Source organism: Camelus dromedarius, chromosome 7 (genome assembly GCF_036321535.1).
Source record: "Camelus dromedarius isolate mCamDro1 chromosome 7, mCamDro1.pat, whole genome shotgun sequence".
NCBI classification, from domain to species: Eukaryota; Metazoa; Chordata; class Mammalia; order Artiodactyla; family Camelidae; genus Camelus; species Camelus dromedarius.
Window position 1 is genome coordinate 15676860 of NC_087442.1, and position 22823 is coordinate 15699682.

Here is a 22823-nt window from a genome sequence, read left to right on the forward strand (position 1 = left end):
AAAATAAAAACAGACAAAAAGAAATCTATCTAGCCATAAATAGTCAAAAAAATTATTTGAATATCTGCTGGACAGACCCTGTAAGTTACCATGTATCTTCACAGAGTCTGGGCCATTAGTCAGTAGTAGAAAGTGTGTCATATAATGATACATTCCCCTAGATAACTGAAGAACCCTTAGGGCTTAAATGACATTCCAATATGACATTTAAAGGACATACTGTCCTTCTTTTTCCTTATTTCCAAATTTGAGATATTTATCTTAACAGAACAAATCCCCACCATGAATCATGGCAATAATGTTGGTGTCACATGACCCTGTCCCTAGCCACTGCCTAGATCACACAACTGGGCTGACCTCCACTGCTCAGCTTCTCTACCAGGTGTTGGGGAGTGAGACATCCTCAAGTCTCCCCCTTGAGCTGGGGAGCAAAGTCTGCCATTTTGTGGCAGCCATGTTTGTCTGTGCTAATGCCAAAGAAGTAAAAGCTGGTCTACAGACAAAAAGAAGCCTGGATCAAACATGGAAAAACAGCCAAAAGATCCAGGTGACCCCGAGAGAGAGAGAAAAGCCAGTATGAAATAAGTAACTAGGTTCTTGACTTTGAACTCACTTCCTAGTTCTAAGCCTTCATGAAGCTCAGTCTATAGTCCTTGGCCTTGCATTCTTGAGATACCCCAGTAATGATCCAATAAATTCCCACTTGTGCTTAAAGAGAATTAAGTGAGTTTAAAACAACAACAACAACAACAAAAGAGTAACCCATGATTCGAAAACCGGAGAATCAAGACAAACAGCAACGAGGGGCTTCATCCAGTCAACGCAGAGCCACAGACCGTGATGCAAAACCTCCTTCATATGTCAGGAGATATCAGTTCTTATGTGTTTCCAGTTAGCCCAGGGTAAGAGTACTTTGCTACACCACCAAGTACCACACAGGTGACAATTAGTTAGGACTTAGCATGAGCCAAGGGTGCACTGGGCTAAGCCCGTGAACTCATTTACAAGACATGTGTGGCAGATCAAGGAAAACTACCACATCTCTCTTCTTTCCAGCTCCTTATTGGCCATTCAGATTGCCAACAGCTTACATCTCACAGCCTGTAGTGTGTCGTCTCTTGCCTGTATTGGTATAAAGAAAAAGACAAGAAAATCTCCATAGCTCTTTATTTTGATTTACCAGGTTAATTTAGGGGGTGCAATTAGGAAATTAAAATACCCACATCTCCAGTGGGAATTTTCACTTTTATCTTGAATATTTTTTACATGTTCAAGCTTCCAAACTAATACTAGACACTAGGACCTCTCTAGAAAGACCCAAAGAAGAAGGAGAGAAACCCACAGGGAGGAGGGAAGGGAAGCAGTGATGAACACGTGGGAGGGTACCTGGGGAGGGACAGGCTCTGTGAGAGAGACAAAGTGGGGCCAGAATGACATAAATTGAATCTGATAATCTGTGGCAAACGTGGGAAAACCAGACATTGCTAATTGTTTGCCCTGCATAAATCTTTTTAACATTTCCCTGGTGCATGTGACAGCAAATAAGAAACTGGGAGGGAATTTTTATGAGAAAGCTCTTCAGAATCTGTGAAGTAACAGAAGGTCTAGTTTTCCATCTCAGCTCTTTTGGGCAAGCACATCAAATAGAATCTCAGCAGGCCCGAGGGCCACTGCTGCTTCTAATTAAAGCCCCAAGGTACGGCAGCACCTCAGGGGGTAGCATCCCAGCAAAACATAAATTCCACCTCTGTCTCCAGCAGCAGAAGGCTGACTGGGGCTCGGTACACTGTGTTTGTTCTGAGCTTGCATGAAAAGTGGCAGCCGCACCTGCCTTCCAGACACCCCACAAGCAAGTTTATTCTGACACTGATGCTCTTGTTCAAACAACCCAAAGCACGGGTAACAGATGTTAAAGAGCAGAAGAATGAGAGGCAAAGCACTTTTCCTTTTGTGTGTATTTCTGTGTGTGTTTGTGGAGGAAGGGCTTGCTACGTGAAAGAGTTACTGTGGTTTTCCTCCGCAAAAATGACATTCTGGCTGCCACACGGGTGTCAAGGCTGAAATTGTGGATGCTGGTAGAGGGCCTTATTTCAGCCAAGTGTCTCAAGGAGAGGGGTTTTCAGACTTTAGTGGTCATTAGAATCACCAGGAGGGTTGTCGGGCTGCAGCTCACCGGCCTCGCCCCCACAGGCTTTCATTCAGGAAGTCTGGAGTGTCTATGGAAGCCTTAGCATTCAGGTAAGAAGTTCCAAGCTCTCCCTAAGCTGGGCTGCTGCCCTCACTGGGCTGGAAGGAGCCTCTCCTGGGGAAGGCATGGGAAGGGGAGTGAAGTCAGGCAAATAGGAAATGCAATCTGTGACCTCAGAGACTGTTCGGGCCCGAGGAAGGCAGACACTCACTGCTGAAGCACAGATTCTTAGAGCAAATTCACATGGCTGAGACCATGCGGCTGACCATCTATATACCTAACTTGCTTCCTGGCACTTGTCCGGCAAGGTTATCCAGAAAGGGTAAACACAGGGGACCCTTCACTTTCAAGGGCAGGGAAGGACAAGCTGAAATTAGGAGTCTCAGGCACTTTCTGCGTGATCACTGCATTTGTAGTCAGTTTCTGGAAGCCTCTGCCAGGATTCAGAATTCTTATGTGCACATCAGAGAGCTGAACTACCTGATCTCCAGGTCTCTCCCGGCCCGATGAACATGTGCCTGGCCTTCTTTTCAACAAAGTTCCAGGTATCAATTACATAACAAAGTATCCTAACACTTGGTGGCTTAAAACAACTGTCATTTTACTATCTCACAATTTTGTGGGCTGGAAATTCAGAGAGGGCTCAGCCATTCAATTTTTCTGTTCCACATGGTATCAGTGAAGGAGGACCCAAGACAGGTGCACTCACATGTCTCGTGCCTTCATGGGGATGGCTGGAAGGCTGAGCCCAGCTGGGACTGTCCCCTGGAACACCTACATATGGCCTTTCAAGCCTGGGGAACTCGAGTAGTGAATTCTTACACGGCAGCTCCCAGGAGAGCTTTCCCAGGAGCCCAGCGGGGAGTTTCAAGCCCAGAATACCGCTTCCACTGCAGTCTATAGGCCAAGAAAATCACCAAGGTCAGCTCAGATCCAAGGAGAGGAGTACTGGACTCCACCCCTTAAAGGAAGGAGGATCAAAAGACTTGTGGCCACCGTCAATGTTGTTGATATAAGAAACAAAATACAGCACTCCAATCAGCATACCCAAGGTCAGAGAAAAAGCCTAGACTTCATAGTAAACTGTTAGGAGATGTACATTTCATGTTTTAAATTAAAATGCTTAAGATATATAGGTCCTTTTGTTATACTGATTCCTCAACGGTTTTTTCCCCTTTATTTTGACCAATTTTATGGGACAAGAATCTCTCTACTATAAGAACTTAGATCCATGACAGTTTCTTATTTGTCCTTAAGGATTCAAAGCACAACGCACAGTATGTGCTTGCTAATTAAGTGCAAAAACGAAAAACAAAAATTGGGTGCCCACTCTTTTTCACCCCAGAGCTCCCTGCTATGGCCTCTGTGGTTTGTATTGTGAAGCTCCAGTTCCCAGAGCTAAACTGCCTTTGTTCTAGGCCATTTTCACCTCTTCTTTCCACCTCATCTTAGCTGTACCTGCCCATTTTCCAGAGCACACCTCAGCCGCATTCCTCTCAAACACAGACTCTCCTCCTTTGATTGCTTCCAACTTCAGCTGGGTAATGCTCCTCCTTCCAGAATTCCAAACAAAACCAACGTATTCCCAACTCAGATTTTGAAATATCCACCATCTAGCAACCCCTCCTGTGAAGTCATTGACAGTTTCTCTGATGAGCCAACCCACGGGCCATCCGAGCCTCAGCTCCGAGGGACCCTATCAGTGGCCCATCAGACCCTGCACACCGCAGAGCCCTGTCCTCCTTTGTTGTCCCGGTAACCATCTCTGCCTTCCTCACACCTTCCCCTGCACCTAGGCTGCCTTTTCCAACAGTCTCTGGCAAAACAGTACCTACACTTTCAGACTACCTTTCCCATTAAGCCTTTTCCAATAAACCTCATCATGGCCGTCCTGGCCTCACTTTAAATCCCAACACTGCTTCTGCCTTCACTGCGTGCCACCTCTCTCCCTGTCACCTACACATCACATGAAGACTGCTTCCAGCTGGTCACACAGAGACACACATGTGTCTCGTCACTCCCCTACCAGAATGCTAACCCTCTGGGAGCAGAGACCACGGTTTTGGGGGTGGGGGGGCAGTAGTATTATTCAGTATAGAGAACAGGATTAGGCTCTAAAGATGCACGTTGACATTCAGTGTCTAAAAAAAATGTATATAACTTGTGCCAGGCACTGGACTAAGCCCTTTATGTTATTTAATTCATACATTTAATTTTCGTCCCATGCCACAACTCCTTTCTCTCAGGTCTAATTTTCACAAAATTCCACCTAAAGGAAAGAATTTTGATGCCCCACTTAGTTCATTAGAATGGGATTTGGCATCTGGGACAAGCGCAGCTCAGAATGCCGACTAAAGGCATGAACATCGTCAGGTGGGGTCAGTGGCGGTCATTTCCTGGCAGGTGATCTGGGGTGGCATTAGGAGGGACGTGGCTCCAACTGCAGGCAGATAAGCCTGAGCCATGAGAACAGGCGTTACTGAGCCAGGGACAAGAAGTAGGTTTCCTGTTCTGGAGGAGAGGAGCCGTGGAGGAGTTGTAAGGAATGAAGTGTGGAAGTGATGGGTGGACCACAAATCCCACAGCCTCAAAAAGGTCAGGCTTTAATCATTTTCTTATATATCTTACAAAAATTGGAACCAGGGAGAAAAAGAACAAGCCACAGAAATGCGTTCTTGGCTCCTGTCAGACAACGGAGCCGCAAACCACAATCCTAAAGCCTGTTTGCTATTGAACAGGCAATTGGAGGACCGAGAGGCACTGGCACATCGAGGGGGCTGCCTGGCTCAGTGGCCAAGTTTGGAGGGTTAGGAACATTTGCCGGCAGCCTGCTCTGGTACACTCTGTCCCTGCCCAAGTCTACTGCAGTAATTAGCTTTGCTCATTAGTTTCAAGTAAATAATCTCCTTGTCACAGCTGGAATCCTTTATCAAAACAGTGGACATTAGGGTTCGCAGAAGCAAATGGTTTTTTTTCCCTAGAATTCCCTGGAACACAAAGTCATGACCCAGAGATCTGAATGGGGCAAGGAAATTTCCAAAGATGGCTAAAATTCCAAGCACCATCTCTGCCTAAAGGGTGGAATCATTGGGTATTAAAAACAAATAAAAACAACCTTTGAAATGTATATTGATCTTTTCTTCAACTCAGTTTCAGTTCAGATCAACAGATATGCGGAAGTATCTGCTACATGCCAGGAAGTGTAGTCAGCTCTCAAGGAGCCTAGGAGGTGACCAATAAGGAAACAGTAATAGCATTAATGTGATAATAATGCACTCTGATGGCAGAATGCACGGGGGGGGGGTGTCCTAACCCCACCAAGATCTTACTTGAGTAAGACTCCAGCACTGATTTAAGATGGGAAGTAGCAGCCAGGCTTCTTCAAGGCTTGCAGAGTAGGGAGGCATGGGGTTGATTCCGTGCCTTTTAAAACAACTGGCAAAATACATATTCTCAGCCTTTTATCCCTTGGTATCCCATCATTATACCCATTTCAAAGGAGGAGAAAGTGGAAAGAGAGACGTGAGCTCTGTCCCTGGATTGCCTGTGGGGTTGGAGCTGGGGGGATAGTGCTGGATGGTGAGGCAGGACTCCTGCCAGACCCAGGGAGCACCCCATGGTGGCAGAACATCCTGTTGCTGACCCTTTAAGCTCTGTCCCCATCCCCAAGCCCTGCCAGGGGCATCTGCAGCACCCTTAGTGCCAAGGACATGGTCCTTGCCAAAGGTGCCAGACTGCTTACAGCTTCAAAGCCTGCCTGGGTCAGAGCTCAACACCAAAGCCCATTCTCCTTTCAGTGCGGCAGAGCCTCCCTGTGGAATTAAACCCAGGACTGCCGATAGAAGAAAGGAGACGTGGGTAGTTAAGGGGCAAAAGGAGTATGTTTTCTCTTTGATTGGAACAAGTTGGGGAGAAAAATAAGGCAAAGAGGTAAATACATGGTGGTTGAGAGCAACCACCATTCCTGGGCTCTGGAATCAGACAGTTCTGGCTTAGGTCCCAGCCCAGCTGTTTCTTAGCTGTCTGGGTACATCCCCTGAGCTGCCTGTACCTCAGTTTCCTCATCTGTAAAGTGGGTGCAATACTATTCACCCCAAGGAGAACTAAATGCAATCATGTGTGTAAACACTTCAGGCAGTGTCTGGCACACAGTAGCCACTCACAATTAGCCATTGTTTCTTCTGTCCATTGGCATCCCCATATCCATGCACGGGATGTCTGATAAGGTTTTGACCAGAATCATCTAGATAATTGCTTTCATTTTATCATTTTGGAAATAGCCAATGATTTTTTTACACTAATATATTTTTTGTAACCAGAAAATGAAAAGATTCTCTCTAGTAGCAAAGAAGAGTTCCTGGGGAAGATCAGAGCTAGACAAACAAGGGTGTCCACCAAGAAGCAGTTCTCATGTCCTTCTAGGCAGAAGGGGCTTATGTAATGGGACTGTGCCTGACTGGTGGCCAGCCCCAGCTCATGGGCACATTTAGGGATGTGTGTCTCAGAATGGACAATCCTTTTGAACAAGTTGGTTGGACCACAGTGTCCCTAGTCTGGGGGTGAGCTGAAACAGAGAAGAGAGGGTCCTTGCCATTTGTTGCTCATCTGGACTAATTCATGTCACTTTCACTTTGATTGGCAGCTACTACGTTCAAGGCACTGCCTTAGAAATCCCTGTCCTGGTCAGGGACAATCAGGGACTGAGTTGCCAAGTGGACTGTCCCTTGATGATGAAATTAACACAGTCCATCCACAGTTGTGATCACAACCAGCAAACTATACTACCTGACAGCTGTGTAATAGCTCAGCGTTTGAAATTTGCATTCATATCCATGACCTTCCTAGGGGAGAAGCAGTCAGGATGTTTATCCCTACCTGACAGAGGAGGAAGCAGTCTCTGAGAGCCCAGTACTTGTACAGCTCTGTTCAAGCAGAGATGGGAGGAAACCAGGGCTTGCCTCCTGGCCTCCTGACTCCAAAGCTCTTATTGTCACTAAATCAGGAAGCTTTTGTCACATGGAGGGGACACGCTGAGCCTAGAGGAAACATTCCTAGGACAGCTGGCTCAAGTCTGAGTACAGGCCACGGCCCTGGAACCCCTAACCCTTATTTATGTCAGTTTCTATCCATCCCTGGAGAGAGTTCTGCAATCAGCCTTATCACACTCCGAATTCTGCTGCTATTGGAATAAACAGCATTCAGTCAGCTAGTCAAGACTGAGGGGAGGGTGGCCCCCGGAACTTACAGACTTTACTTGGGGAAGAGGACAGTGTGGGTCATTTTCAGTGGAAAGTTGCCTGATTTGCTCCAGCTAGTCCAAGCTTTCTGACCTTCAGGCCATGCACTGTGTCTTTTTCTCAGACTTTAGTCTCAGGAAAAAAATGGAACTGAATTGACTGTGGCGAAAGAATTCTTTGTGGAGGGGAAGCAAGAGCGGGGACCACTGCCCTCCTGTGGAGCAGGTTTGGGATGGAAGGCTCAGGAAAAAGTCACCCTGTGTCCAGAGAATCTAATGAGATCCATGCACCAAACTGGACCCTGCAGTGTTCCTGGTACCGTCCCAATGAGAAGGGAAGGCACAGGTGGCACCTGGAGGGAGTCAGATATCTGTGGGGGAAATGAAACCTGCAAGCAGTCAGCAAGATGAGTGGCACTGGAAACCACAACATCAGAATGGTGGGCTGCTCTCCAGGTGGAAAGAGAAAGGCCCAGAAGGCCAGGGCTATCTTGATATGTTCCAGGGATTTTCTTCTGGGCCACTGCAGTTTACTGAACACTGATTCCAAGCCCCTTGCCCTCCTCTCCTGTAGGATGATAGATGCCGCCTGTATCCCAAACGACATGCTCAAGTACTACGTCAGCCCATACTGACTGCTCTGGACTTGCTGTCACGTGAGGGGAAGAAGCCCCGTAAGGTTCAAGCCACTGGATGGGGGTTTCCTTCCCTGCAGCCCAGTGCATCCCTCCCAGCTATGCTGGGCAGAGCCCTCCCTCTCTGTGCTCTCATTTGTCTCCTGGCATTTGGGAGGAGGGGGTAAGGAAACTAAGTAGAACTGACTGGCTCCGACTCACACAGAGGAGCAGGACAGGAATTCAGTGCCCTAACCTCAGCAATGCCCAACCCAAATTTGTCCAGAAAGTCAGGGGTGCTTCGTCCATGGGAGCCCCAGCAGAGATGGCACCAAATAAGTTAGGTGGCTTTGCCCAGTCCCCTTCTCTGTGTCTCCTCTCCTCTTGTTCCTCCCCTCTCCCTGCTTCCCTTGTTCTCCTGAACTGCCCAGACCCTTAATTCCTGGGCTTCCTTCATATTCTCTCTCTCTGGGCCAACCTCTCTAGCTCTTAGTCTCCATAAGAATTCCCTTTCCTAGGATCCAGTATCCCCAAGACCCTGCTTACAACCAAATGTGGGGTTAGGAAGGCTCTAAAGAACTAATTCAATGAGAAATAAGTTTCTGTTGTTAATAAGCCTTTGGAAAAAGGAACTAATTTATTCCAAAAGGATTATTGGTTAATATGCTGTGGTTCTCAAGGATGTATGCATTTTTTTTAAGGTGAAGGTCATTAACCTTAAGACTTAATGGCAAACTTTTGGGCAATAAGACAGACAGTGGGGAAATACATTGCAGCAAGGGGCTGCATCTCCATGTGGGGCTCCCTGATGTGGTGGATTGACCCTCCACCCCTGTCTAATGTGGTCCACCCTAGATCACCGCTTCTGAAATCAAAATCTCCTCATCCAGCTGCCAGGAAGAGAGAACAAAGCTGCCAACTGATTATTATTCAAGAACAAAGCAGACCATTTGTTTTAGCAGGTTCAGAGCCATTATCTCCCCAGGACACATGCTCCACTGGGTGCTAGCTTTATCTAGCCACGTTTCCTTCTGTCTGCAAATCCTTAAAGACAGAGTTGTTCCTCTTGCTAGAGCAAGACAAAAGGGAACTGGAGGAACAAATCCGTGGTAGCAATGACCTACAAATGCTGTTCTGTCCTTCCTTTACTGCCTGGACTTCTACAAGGCATTAGGATTTCCTGTCTCTTCTAGGAACCCCAAGTGAATGAGAGAAGGAATGAGAGAAGAGGGCCAGGCAGCCCTCCTGAAACAGGAGCAGCACAGTTCCCTCAACATCACTCCATCGTCAAAGATCCAGGCCTCTTTGCTGCTGACAGTCCCAAGAAAGGATTGCCAGGTAAAGCATAGGAAGCCTGGTTAGATTTGAATTTCAGGTGAATAGTGAATACTTTTTTCATATATAAGCATATCCCATGCAATACTGGGGACATACCTATACTAGAAAAAATTATTCATTCTTCATCTGAAATTCAAATTTAATTGGATTTCCTATTTTTGTTTGTTTGAGGGGGAGAGATGGGTAAATTAGGTTTATTTATTTATTTTAATGGCGGTACTGGGGATTGAACCCAAGACTTCATGTATGCTTGGCATGCACTTTACCACTTAGCTATACCCTCCCACTGACATCCCGTATTCTTATGTGCTAAATCTGGCAGCCTGGCCACATCATCTCTCTCTACCCTCATCTCCTGTACCCTCCCCCAAGGCTGGCTCTGGCCAACACACAGTCCTGGGCTGGTCACCTGCAGATGAGAATTGATGTGGGTACCCCCCCAAAGAAGCATATGAAATGATATGGATCCAGTTTCAGCACCAAGAAGCATCAGAGATAAATCTCCCTGGGAGGCTCTTCATATCTGGTGCTTCAGACTTGCTTGCCTGAGGTCAAGCTGCACACCTAAAAACCCAATACATATGTTCTGTGCTCTCAGAGAAAACAGAGACCACTTCTCTAGAGGAGACGGTGAAATTTTTTCAGGGAGGACTCCCACTTGCATATGTCAATACCCCTGGGCCCCATCTGAAAATCAAAGTTTCAATGAAATCCCTAAGACCTTTCCTGTTCGAAATTCTGTGAGTCTGTGCACCCCCGGCTGGCTGGAAAGTCTCATGTCCCTCCCTATGGTGCTGCCAGACTTGACCTGAGCAGTCAAGTCGCAGGAACCCAGGGGCCCAGCTCCTGCCCCAACTCCTCTTTCAATGGCAGTCCCAGGAGCAAACTGTTTCCCAGCTCCTCCTGAGACATCTGACACTCACTCTGCACCTTCCTAACCTCTCCCTCCCATCTCCACATGGGTCCTGTTCAGAGGTCCTCATTTGATATGGGACCCCAAGCCTTCTGGCTCTCTCATTGGTTTATCTCACTGGTTTATCTGCTGTTTCCCCAGGAGCAATCAGTCAATAACAAGCAACAATCATTTTCCCTGACAGTGACCTGCTAAAATTTAGGCTGAAGAGCAGTCACATGAATTCTAACACCCTGAGGCCAGACATGAGGGGTCTCTGGTAGCACCCTCCATGCGTTTCAGTAGCTTGGTAAAATTCCCCTTTAAAATCGTATCAGCCCAATAGTACCCAATCATCTTATAACATAGTCGTTCTTCCCTCTCACTGCCGTTTCCTTATTCCCCTTTTTGGCCTTATTTCTGCTTTAACTGTGTCCTCTTTCACCATTTACATTCAAGTCAATTTGTCTATTTGAATTAATTGACCAGTAGAGTCTTTGGAAAGCTCAGTCCCTCATTTTTTAAAATTAATTCCCCTAGGAGAGCCACGTGACCAACAGCTTGTGTTTTCTCTCAGCCCCTTCCATTTTCATTCTGCCCAAAGTAAACCATAAAATATAATGTTCCCATGAATTTCAAGAATCCAGTGAATCTTGAGATTCACTGAAATTTATATTTTGTAACTTTGCATATGAGGTCTTCTGATAATGTTTTTTGGTGGGTTTGTTTGTTTTTTGTTCTGTTTTGTTTTACAAAAAAGAACTCTACCCTCTCAAGCACTTAATTGTTTGGAAAACAGACACACAGACGTTTAGTCACTTGCCCAAAGACAACATCGGTGAAGATTTCTGGGATTAAGAAAAAAAATAAGATAGGTTTTGTGGTAGAAACGTTTCCCTTTGTACTTAACGTGTGACTTTTCCCAATGCCAAAATGTTATGACTCCATCACAGAAATCCTCCAGGGGCCCTCATGGCTGCTCATGATATTCTTTAGGGGCTTTTGGCTTCTAACTATGAGAATCTTAAGGGTTAACATTCCAGAATGCTGGCTTTACCCCCAGTGAGAAAAATCTCTTTGGTGTCATGTCTATTTCTATTGTGTTACAAGATTGAAAAGAAACCACATAACTGAGCCTGGAGCAGGAGGAATAGAGCTCAAGGAGAAGACGCCTCTGTGGGGCTGGGACAGTGAATGACAAAGCAGGTGAACAGGAGGCCGAAAGAAGGTCAAGCAGGTCACCCTCCTGCCTCTCCACCTGCCTCTACCGGCTTGATGTTTAATATAATACCAGATATCCAGGGAATGAAAGTTTACATTCCAGGGTCTCCTGGGGAGTTAGTTTGTTCATTCATTCATTCATTCAGAATCCTTTATTGCATATCTCTCACCAGGTACTGCGCAAGACATAGGAAACAAAAAGGTGCATCAGACCCTGTCTGTGCCCTCAAAGGACTTACAGACTAATACCTGGGACAGATATACAAATAACAAGAGCATCGCAATGCATCTTGGTGTGTCGAACTGAAAGCATGGGCTCTCTACTGCCATGGTTCTCAACCATGGACAATTCCACACCCCAGGAGATATCTGACAATGTCTTGGGACATTTTTTGGTTGTCACAACCGGGTTAAGGAGTGCTCCTGGCAGCTAGTGGGTAGAGGCCAGGAATGCTGCTAAACATCCTATAATGCATAGAACAGAGGAGTTATCCAGCCCCAAATGTCAACTGCGCCAAGGCTGAGAAGCCCTGGTCTAGTGGATGATGTGACGTGATCGGGTCTGTCCGGTCGGCTCGGGGATTTTTATGCACACGGCCACTTGCGTTCTTTTCCTGGTTTCATCATTGACTGGCTTTTGTTCCTAAGCAAGTTACTTTACCATTCTCAGCTTAAGTTTCCTCATCTGTAAAATAACAGTGGAATCTCTGATCTCCACATCCCTTCCTGCCTAGGAATCTGTGGATTCACTGGGTCAATATCTCTGTTTTTTTCCTGAACTCTGCTCCCATTAGAAGAATGCCTTGACCAAGGTCTGTTGACTCTGCTCCAGGTCAGGGAGATAAACTGATTTCCCGTGTGGCTCCTGAGTCTAAGCCAGGGAGGGCGAGTGTGATCTCTGCCCGAGGACCTCTGTCAGGATGCCTTTATCTCCAGCCTAAGTTTTCCCATCAGCAAATAAGAGACACTTAACTTGTCCGCCTCCCTGGGTCAGGAGGAAAGGACTGAGTACATGAAGGAAGGTGGAAAATCACCCAGATGCTGCTCCAGTGACCAGGTCCGAGCACCCCACTTCTCTCCCTTTGGGGCTCTGGGGCAGTGAAAGAGCAGGAGAGACCCTGCTTAGGACCAGCTCCATGGCCTGGGGCGGTGGGCCCGGCTTGGGGGGGGGGGGGTTGGCACCTCAGTACATGCCTTGGGAACATGTATGTTCCTTCTTTGCCTGAAGGAGGACCTTTGTCGTTTGCCTCCCTGTGGGGAAGTTGGACTTGGATTCTTAGCCACATATGTTAGGCACTGGGGCTGGGCATGAGTCAAGTGCCCTCAGATTCTCTCTCTCTCTCTTCCCCCTCCCTTCCTCCCTCCCTCCTTCCTTGGCTTTAAACTCAGTCACCAAACAGAAAGAGCCTTTCATGGCCATTGGGCTGGAAGACAAGGGAGGCTCTGGAGCACAGGGGAAGCAAGGCCCTTGGAGAAAGGAGAGAGGCCCCCGTCTGGGCCTAGACACAGGCCTTTTCACTGCTCCTGCGGTGCTGGCTGTAACCGGAAAGGCAGGGAGAGGAGACAGGGCAGGGCCGGCTTTGGCAGCTACATGTACTTCTATTACTGGGCTCCCTGTCCCGGCAGAATAGCGCCGAGGCCTGGAATTGGAGTCTGTGTGTCCTCTCCCCTGCTAGACCAGTGCCATTTAACGTGGCAGATCCTGCGTGCAAGGAACAAATGAATCCTCTTTTTTTTTTTTAATAGAAGAAAAACGAAAATTCAGAGACAGTAAGTAACATTCCCAAGTTACTTAAACTGCTAGGCAAGAGGACTTCTATTAGTGTTGCTTACTAGTCAGTTTGCTCCATTGAATTTATCAACAAGAAATGTTCCTTACTCAGTTAACCACATATTTCCCATTCGGTATTGTTCATTGTTTGGGTTTCAGTTTGAGGGTTTTTTTGGTTTTTTTTTTTTTTTTTTGGTGGGTACATTCAATTAAAGGTACAGACCTTAAATACACACACAGACATACAGACACACCCCCCTATGTGTCATGCATCTGGATAAAAACATAACACATTTTCATCATTCCAGAAATTTCTCCCATGCCTTGTTCCAATCAATAGCCACCCTCATCCCAAGAAGTAACCACTTTTTTTTACTTCTATCACCATAGTATAGTTTGCCTGTTCTTCAACCTGAAATCAACTTCATGTTCTCTTGCTCAACATAGTGTTTTTTAGGTTCATCCATGATGTGACAGTCATACATTCTTTTTATTTTGGGAGAGTATTCCCTTGTGTGAACATACCACATTCTGTTTATCTGTTCTCCTGTTGATGGATATTTGCATTGTTTTCAGTTTGGGGCTATTACGTTCATGTGATTTTTTTAATTAATTAGTCTCCTGTGACTACTTCAATTCTCTGTTCAAATGAACTTAAACAGAAGTCACCACCATGGGTCACAGGTGATGAGGGAGAAAGGTACTGGCTGACCTTGAGGGTTCTTTCAGCAATGAGATCTCTAACTCAACCTCTTCTCTGAGTAAGAGCTGCTCTTAAGCTCCTACTTGCCCACAAGTGACGACAATGTCTTCCCTGAACCACAGAGCCATTGTCTCCTCATAAACAGAGATGTGACTCCTGCACCTATGAATTCACCAATGAGACGCCTTATTCAAGGACAAGAAACACGCCTGTTTCTCTTCACCAGATGACGTATGTTCATGAAGTAAAGATGCCCTCCCGTTTTACCCACTGGAAGCGATTTGAGAGAGGCCAGCCGAGATGGTGAGATGCAAACGCGTGTGCCCACATCACCAGCTCTTCTGTTCTCCATGGAAAATAGCAGTTCCTTCCTTGAGCTACAAGGGAAAGCGCGAGGCCCACGAGACTATGAGCCAGTCTCCAGAGCACTTCTGTCAGATGGTGTTTCCAGATCCTTCAGGGAATGCCTACCACTCATTCTGCTTCCTCCTGATTTTTACTTCGTCTAATGCAAGCTCTAACACATTCATACTACACCTCTCAAGTCTAACTGCAGTGCCCGATGAAACTCCAGCACAAAGTCAGGCATCCAACCACAGAAAGGGTCTTTCTGGGCCATGCAAAGAAAAGGCTAGGAACAATCATTTGGATGATACACATAAAAAATAAATAACCATTTTGCCTTAAGATTTATTCAACTAATGTTGACTGAACCGCATGGTCGTGAACTCCTGATGGTCTGCCTTATTACTATGGCGCTAGTTACCATCCAGCACGGGCACCGACCAGTGAAGTCCTCCCCTCCTCACACATTCCTGGGACAGAACATAGCATGGGAAGGGCGGGGGGCGGGGGGACACAAATTCCATCTCATTCCTTCTTGGTCTTCTCTCATCCTTCTTTCCACACCCCTCCTCTTCCTTTTCCTAACTCGTTCCATTTCTCTACTAAGCGCCACTCTTTACGAGCTCACAAGAAAAGGGAAGAGGACAACCAGGTATAGATGTCACAACTAAACAGCCTTTACTCAAGACTTTCGGATCCTTCTATCTCCCTTTTAAATCCTGCTTGTCTCCCAAATTACCCTGTGTGTGCCCCAGGAATACCTCATCTGCACCAGCTGACCCAGTACAGCACTGCTTTCCCAGCCCCTTCCAATCAAGACACACACCCCTCACATCCACCCAGTTTGCTTTTCTATGATAGGGAGTGAAACTGTTCCCTGGGATCCTAAGGTCCCTGAGCTCATGTCTCTCTCATCCTCACGACAGGCAGGGGTGGTGCCTGTCTATTACTTGATTCCTTGTTCCTTTCCCTAAACTAGTCTCCCACTTTTCTTAAAATGACAACACTGTGTATAATCAGTTCCTGACAGCCTCGTACCACTGCAGTCAGCCTCTTCCCAGCCCCTGAGGGTGCCATCCAAAAACAAGATATTTTCTAACCCCTCCCTGCCCTCCACCCACCTCTAATTCTTTCAATTCTCCCCACCAACCCCTCTCCCCTGGCACTTCTAAATAAAGAAGAAAAGAAAAAAGAAAAAGTGTTTCTTCCATTTTGATAGCTGCTGAAATAAACTAGTTTTCAGTTATTTAGCTAAGTCTGATTAAAAAATGAACCAGTCCTGAACTGGGTTTGGATTTTAAGGACAAACTTAAAAGAGCTTTTGAGGTACTTCTTGAAAATTCACCAAAAGGAACCAGAAGGTGAATTTGCTAAATTGTGGTTATTGGCATGAAGGATTGCAAAGGCAGGAAATTCCCTGCATAACTAGCCTCTCTTCCTGAGGCCGGCTGGGATCAGGAAACTAGACTCCAGCCCAGCTACTTCTCCTAGGTTCCCAGCCTGGCCACCCACTGGCTCTGAAGACGACGGGGACATTTACTGTAAGTTACAGCTCCACTAAGTTATGTAAGTTACACTATGAAATAGTGTATTTTCATATCCATTCATCAAATCCCTTCCAGGAGAGAGAGTTCAGGGGAGAAGATGGAGCAAATTAAATCAATTTGCAGACACCAACCACTTCCTCCATAAAGTCTCAGCAATGTCTCCTTCTATGGAATCTAGTCAAAAAGCAGCCAAGATGTCCACCCCAGAGAACTTTCCAGTTTGAGAAATTCCTTTGGGATCTCCAACACCTACTGCCACCTCCCCACAACACACATACACACACACACAGAGAATATTAGTCCTGTTATAGCCAACTGTAACAAACATTCCCAGCATATCAGTGGGTTAACATACTGAAGGGTTATTTGTCCCTCCCATTTAATGCCTGCTGCTCTTACCAAATATTGCCTTGATTGCATTTTTCTAAATTGTATGTCTTGCTTTCTAGGTCATAATTCTTGGAGGAATTATGACTTATACATTTTTATGTAACTGAGATGTCCCTCTTTATGGTTTGTAGTACAAATAGCATACCTCAACCAGGTCCCAGAGTTAGTAGCAGCTGGAAATCCAGTCTGTATTTTCTGAAGCCCCAGTTTCTTTGCCTTTACATATCCAAAGACATCTGAGTTCTTATTAGTTATGTAGGTGGGGGCTGGGGGAGAAAATGCAAAGAAGACAAAGGGAAGGGGTCAGATCTCACTTAGTCCTCTCTAGCTGTGCCAACAGCAGTGGCAGGCTGGTAGCTGGAGAGAAGTTTCATTTCCCTGGGTGTCGAGTCAAAATAAGTAAAGTGTCTCCTGGAAACCTTAGCAGGGATCCCTCTGGGCTATGCTCAGTCTAGAAACTACTGCAATGCACCCCAATGTTCATAGCAGCACTATATACAATAGCCAAGACACAGAAACAACCTAAATGTCCACCGACAGATGACTGGATAAAGAAGTTGTGGTATATTTATACAATGGAATACTATTCAGCGATAAAAAAGAATAAAATAATGCCATTTGCAGCAGCATGGATGGACCTGGAGATTGTCATTCTAAGTGAAGTAAGCCAGAAAGAGAAAGAAAAATACCATTGATATCACTCATATATGGAATCTAAAAAAAAAAGAAAGAAAGAAAAAAGAAAAAAGACAACACTAATGAAGTCATCTACAAAAGAAACAGACTTGCAGACTTAGTAAACAATCTTATGGTTGCCGGGGAAAGGGGGTGGGAAGGGATAAATTTGGGAGTTTGAGATTTGCAAATGTTAATCACTATATTAAAAAATAGATTAAAAAACAAATTTCTTCTGTATAGCACAGGGAACTATATTCAATATCTTGAAATAACGTTTAATGAAAAAGAATGTGAAAACAAATATATGTGCGTATATGCATGACTGGGACATTATGCTATACACCAGAAGTTGACACATTGTCACTGACTACACTTCAATTAAAAAAAAAAAAAGAAAGAAAGAAACTATTCCAGGGGGAAGGAGACTTGGAGGAAGGTGGTCAGAAGATAGAAAATTCCAGTTATAAGATAAATGAGTACTAGGGATGGAATGTACAACATGATGACTGTAGTTAACACTGCCGATGATACATAGAAGAGTTGTTAAGAGAGTAATTTTGTACCGTATCTGTATGAGATGATAAATGTTAATTAACTAAGCCTATTGTGGTAATCATTTCACAATATGTCAAACCATCATGCTATACACCTTAAGCTTATATAGTGATCTGTCAATTATTTCTCAATAAAACTGGAGGTAAAAAAGAAAACTACACCAGGAATCTGAGGATTCCTCTCTCCCAAGGATTCCTTCAGCTGCTTCTCAGGATGAGCCAACCCCTGGAGAACTGGATTAGGATGGGCTCCCGCAAGCACCTCATGGACCCAGAACCATTACCCCCCTCTCCAGCCTCACTCAGGTGGACCCATCAGATATCTCTATCTCTCTGTCTCTCTACCCATCCATCTATCTCCAGATCCTGGTAACTTCATTTGGAGGATCCAGTTACCAATCCCTGAGACTGGCCATGATTAGAGCCACCTGATGCCAACACCAATACATATCCCTAATCCTGAATCTCAGGAGGAAGATGCAAATACATATGGAAGATTATACTAATATTCGCAAAATATTCTGTTTTTCCATCCTGTGGGAGAATTATACATTCCTGCCCTACTGAAATCAGGAATTGCCCCGTGATTTGTTTTAGCCATTTAAATGTGAGAGGACTGGAAATGCGGGACGTGCAATTTTACAGCAGAAATTGTAAGAACCAGAGTGTGGTTTACACGAATCTTTTTCCCTCTGCCATGTTGCCCAAGCAGTGGAAGCTGCTCCACTAGCCAGGATCCCAGAATGAAGACAATGTGGAGTAAAGCCATGGCCAATTCATAATGCATATGTAGCATGAGTGAGAAACAAATCTATATTATTGTTGTCGTGAGCCACTGAAATGTTGGGGTTATTTGCTAAAGCAGCATAACCTTGCAAGTCCTGACTAATAAAGTGAATATCTAGTCCTTCCCTCTCCGAATACCCTGGGACTCTATGTGCACATTAGACCACCTTCTCCTGAGAGCTTTCCATACCAAAAGAGGCTTTTCAAAGAAATCATTTTGCATCCCTTCTCAAGGTCTCTTGCCTGCCTTATACCTGCTCAGTAAAGGAGGGGTCTTAACATCTGCCCTGAGGTGCTCTCTGGTCTGGCTTCTACAAGCTATCTGACCATCTCTCAGAGGGCAAGGCCACCGTTTATGTTTTCCCCAGAGTGGCTTGTACGATGTGGGGGACACCAGAAACTGTCTGTGGGATAATTCTGAGAAGAATTTGTGGCATTATTAGCAGTTAGAAAACTTGAGTGATGGATGGGAACACCTAGAATTTGTTCCACCTAAATCTCTACATGTCCCAGTTTTAGCAACCTCCCTCAAACAAAGAAAAAACCCTAGCAGCAAAGGCTGGCATCGGTTATTTTTCATCTGAGAAATACAAAGGCCCCGGCTGGACAAGTCAAGGTCCCTGCCTGAGAGTGGAGATGACACAGTCATCGGGTCCACCCGGAGCCAAGCAGCTGACCTGATGGTACTGCGGGTGCCTCAGTGACACGTAAACCCGGCTTCAGAGGCTCTGCCAGTGCGGCCTGATCTTGACGGCATTCCAGCCAGAGGAGAGGTCTGGCCCACTTTGTTCAACTGGCCCATCCGTCGGTGGGCCACCCTCATTCCCTGTATGACTGCTCTGGCGAGCGAAGCTGGCCACACCGGCTATGGAGGCCTCACATCGACCCAGGAGCTGAATTACCACAGTGTTCCCTTCATCCGGGCTGGCGCAGGAGGGGGCCTGGCCCCCGGCACGGCCAGCACAGAACGGGTGACTCATTCACACTGTTAGCGAGCAGGGAAGGCCGGCGGCTGTCCAGCTTCGGAGGCTGGCACATCATGATTACAGCTGTGTTTTGATTGTCGTACCAAATTACGTCACGCACAGCCTGAAAATAGAATCCAGCCTCAAGGTGCCAGCTGCACAAAGAGGGAGGCTTCCTGAGACTCCGAACCTGGGTGCCGTGCTGGATTCCTAACTGTGGAAAACCTGGGACTCCTCGGCATCTCCTGGTGACAGGGACAGAGCAGTGCCGTCAAACCATCTCACAACTACTAAATGGTAGAATGCCTACGAGGGGCTGAGACGAAATAAGCACCATTAGAATGAAGGTTCTTGATGGCAGGGACCATGTCTTATTTGGTTTGATAAATCTATTACCTGGCACAGAGGAGATGCTCAAAGAGTTAATGAATGAATGAGTGAATGACAATCAAATGGGAACAGAATCACTGCCCCCTGCCCGTGTTACTATTACCTGGGTCCCCGCCCAGTACACCCTCTACTGTATCATGCTTCCAATCGATAGAAGCTGCTTCACTGGTGTTTCTTTCATCTCAGCCCCTCGTAGGCAGTCTACCATTTAGTAGCTGTTTGACGCTGTTATTTATCCTTTCTAAGCTTCAGTTTCCCGTGTGTAAAATGGACTCTATTACAGTATCCAGTGAACAGAACTGCTGTGAAAATTGAATGAAATAAAATAAGCTGTGTGGTCAGAACCCAGCAAATGGTAGACAAAGTAAGCTGGAAGATGGTGCTGACAAGAGAGACGCAGGTAGATGCCGTGGGAGTTCAGAGGTGAAGGTGCCCTTGAAAACTATTGCCTTGAGGGGAACATCCCTCCCCTACAAAAAGCATTCTACACACCGTCAGTAGCTCTGGGGAGCCCCACTGTTATGCGTCCACTGTGCTGTTACAAAAGGCAGTGATTCCATTTGCTTGCCAGTCTTAACCAGTGTGCACAGAAGTGCAGCAAGAACAAGAAAAATATGGAGAAAGACAAAAATCAGTGCATTAGGCCAGGGTTTCCCGAGACTTCGGTCAGGCTCCTGGAGAAACTGTACACACTCACCTCCTGCTGCAGGTTGAAGCAGTGGGAGAGAGGGCCTGGCCAATCACCTTATGAAATGAAATGAGTTACAAACCCACTGGCTTCCAGCCCATATCCAAATGCTAGTCCTCATCTCAGCTTAGTCATTAGCAGGTGACATTTGATGATTTGCGTCTGCAGGTGAGAAAGTCCAGGACTGGAGGCCAAGCCTGGGATTTCTGGGCCTGGTTTCCCGTGGCCAGGCCAGTCATGGCCATCTTCCCTCCTCAGCAACCTCCTCGCTCACAGGGGTTCTCTTGGCAACTTCCTCAGCTTCAGCATCAATCAACAAATACTCAGTGGGCAACTACAGAGTGTCCAGTCCTGTACTTTGGGCAAGCTTCACAGATTGAAAAAGGAAGTACACTGAGCAGCAAAGGAAACCATCAACAAAATGGAAAAAGCAACCTACAGAATGGGAGAAAATATTTGCAAATCATATATCTGATAAAGGGTTAATATAAAGAATCCACACGACTCAATAGCAGAAAACCAAACAATCCAATAAAAAATGGGCAGAGGAACTGGATAGACATTTTTCCAAAGAAGATGCACAAATGGCCAACAGGTACATGAAAAGGTACCCAACATCACTAATCATCAGGGAAATGCCAAACAAAACCACAATGAGGTATCACGTCACACCTGTCAGAATGGCCAGCATCAAAGAGACAGGAGAGAACAAGCGTTGGTGAAGATGTGGAGGAAAGGGAACCCCGTGCACTGTTGGTGTGAATGTAAATTAGTGCAGCCACTATGGAAAACAGTATGGACGTTCCTCAAAAAATTAAAAATAGAACTACCATATGATCCAACAACTCCACACCTGAGGACATATCCAAAGAAATAAATCACTATCTCAAAGACATATCTGCACTCCTATGCCCATTGCAGTATCATTTACAATAGGCAAAAACATGGAAACAACCTAAATGTCCATCAACAAAAAAAGGGTTAGAAAATGTGATATGTGTATATACAGTGGAATATTATTCAGCCATAAAGAAGAAGGAAATCATGCCATTTGCAACAACATGGATGGACCCTGAGGGCATCATGCTAAGTGAAATAAGTCAAAGAAAGACAAATCCCATGTGATCTCACTTACATGTGGAATCTACAAAAACCAGACTCATAGAAACAGAAAACAGATTGATGGTTGCCAGAAGTCGGGGTGTGGGAAGTAGGAGAAATGAGTGAAGGTGGTCAAAAGGTGCAAATTTCCAGTTATAAGATAAATAAGTTCTGGGGATATAATGTATGTCATGGCTACTATAGTTAATAATAATGTATCATATATTTGAAAGTTGCTAAAAGAATAGATCTTAAAATTTGCATCATAAGAAAAAAATGTGTAACTATGTAAGGCGATTGATGTTAAGTAAACCTACTGTGGTCATCTGGCTGCAGACCCTACCCTCTTACTTTCTAGCCCTGCACTGCACAGTGCAGTAGCCACTGGCCACATGTGGCTATTAAATACTTGAAATGTGGCTCGTCTGAATTGAAATGTGCTATAGGTGTGAAATACATATTGGATTTCCAAGACTTGGTATGAAAAAGGAATAGAAGGGGGAGGGCATAGCTCAATGGTAGAGTGTGTGCTTAGCATGAACAAGGTCCTGGGTTCAAGCCCCCAGTACCTCCATTAAAAAAAAAAAATCTAATTGCCTCCCTCTTGCCAAAGAAATAAATAGGAGTAGAAAATATCTTGTTAAATATACTGATTACACATAGAAATAATGTTTTAGATATATTGGGTTAAATAAAATATGTTACTACCATTGATTTCCCTGTTTCTTTTTACTTTTTTTAACGTGGCTAGTAGAACATTTTGAATTACATTTGTTTCTCAAATTATAATCCCTTGGAGAGGGCTGTTCTATACTGACCTCATTGTTTGGCATGAGCATTAAATCAGCTAATACATGGAGAGCACCTAGCACAGTGCCTGGAACAAAGTACACACCCAACAGCTCTTCTTAATATTAAAAAGATCACTGTTTATCAAATTTTATAGTCAAGTTTTTTTTCAAGCAACCTCTTTTAACAGATAACAAAGGACTTCTGATTAAAGCAGAGGGGGTGTCCTCCCCAGTGGCCCATTCACCCTGGGTACCACCTTCACAGGTTGGAAACCCACAGAGTGAAATCTACTTTAAACGGCCTGCAAGCTTTAATGTTGCATGTCTGGAATTTCAGAGAAGGTGAGGGAGTGGTACTGGATAAAATCAAGGTAGACACTTGGCTCATGCATCTTAAATGTTATCACCACAGAAAGAAATAATAACCATGACGTGATAGAATTGTTTACAAATGCTGTGGTGGCAAACATATTGCAACACATAAGTGTGTCAAATCAACTCGGTGTGCATCTCAAACTTACACAAGGCTCTATGTCAAGTACAGCTCAATAAAAAAATTAATTAAATGCCTCCCCAAAACAAGCATGGAAAAACACTACCGTTTTGCCTGGGAAAATCAAAGTGG

At 45.3% G+C, this 22823-nt stretch overlaps 1 long non-coding RNA gene across 1 annotated transcript in view; it reads right to left on the bottom strand.

The window, feature by feature from the left end:
- Nucleotides 1–22823, bottom strand: part of LOC135321659 (uncharacterized) — a 103304-nt gene that overhangs the window by 79851 nt on the left and 630 nt on the right. The gene's annotated exons all lie outside the window — the stretch shown is intronic.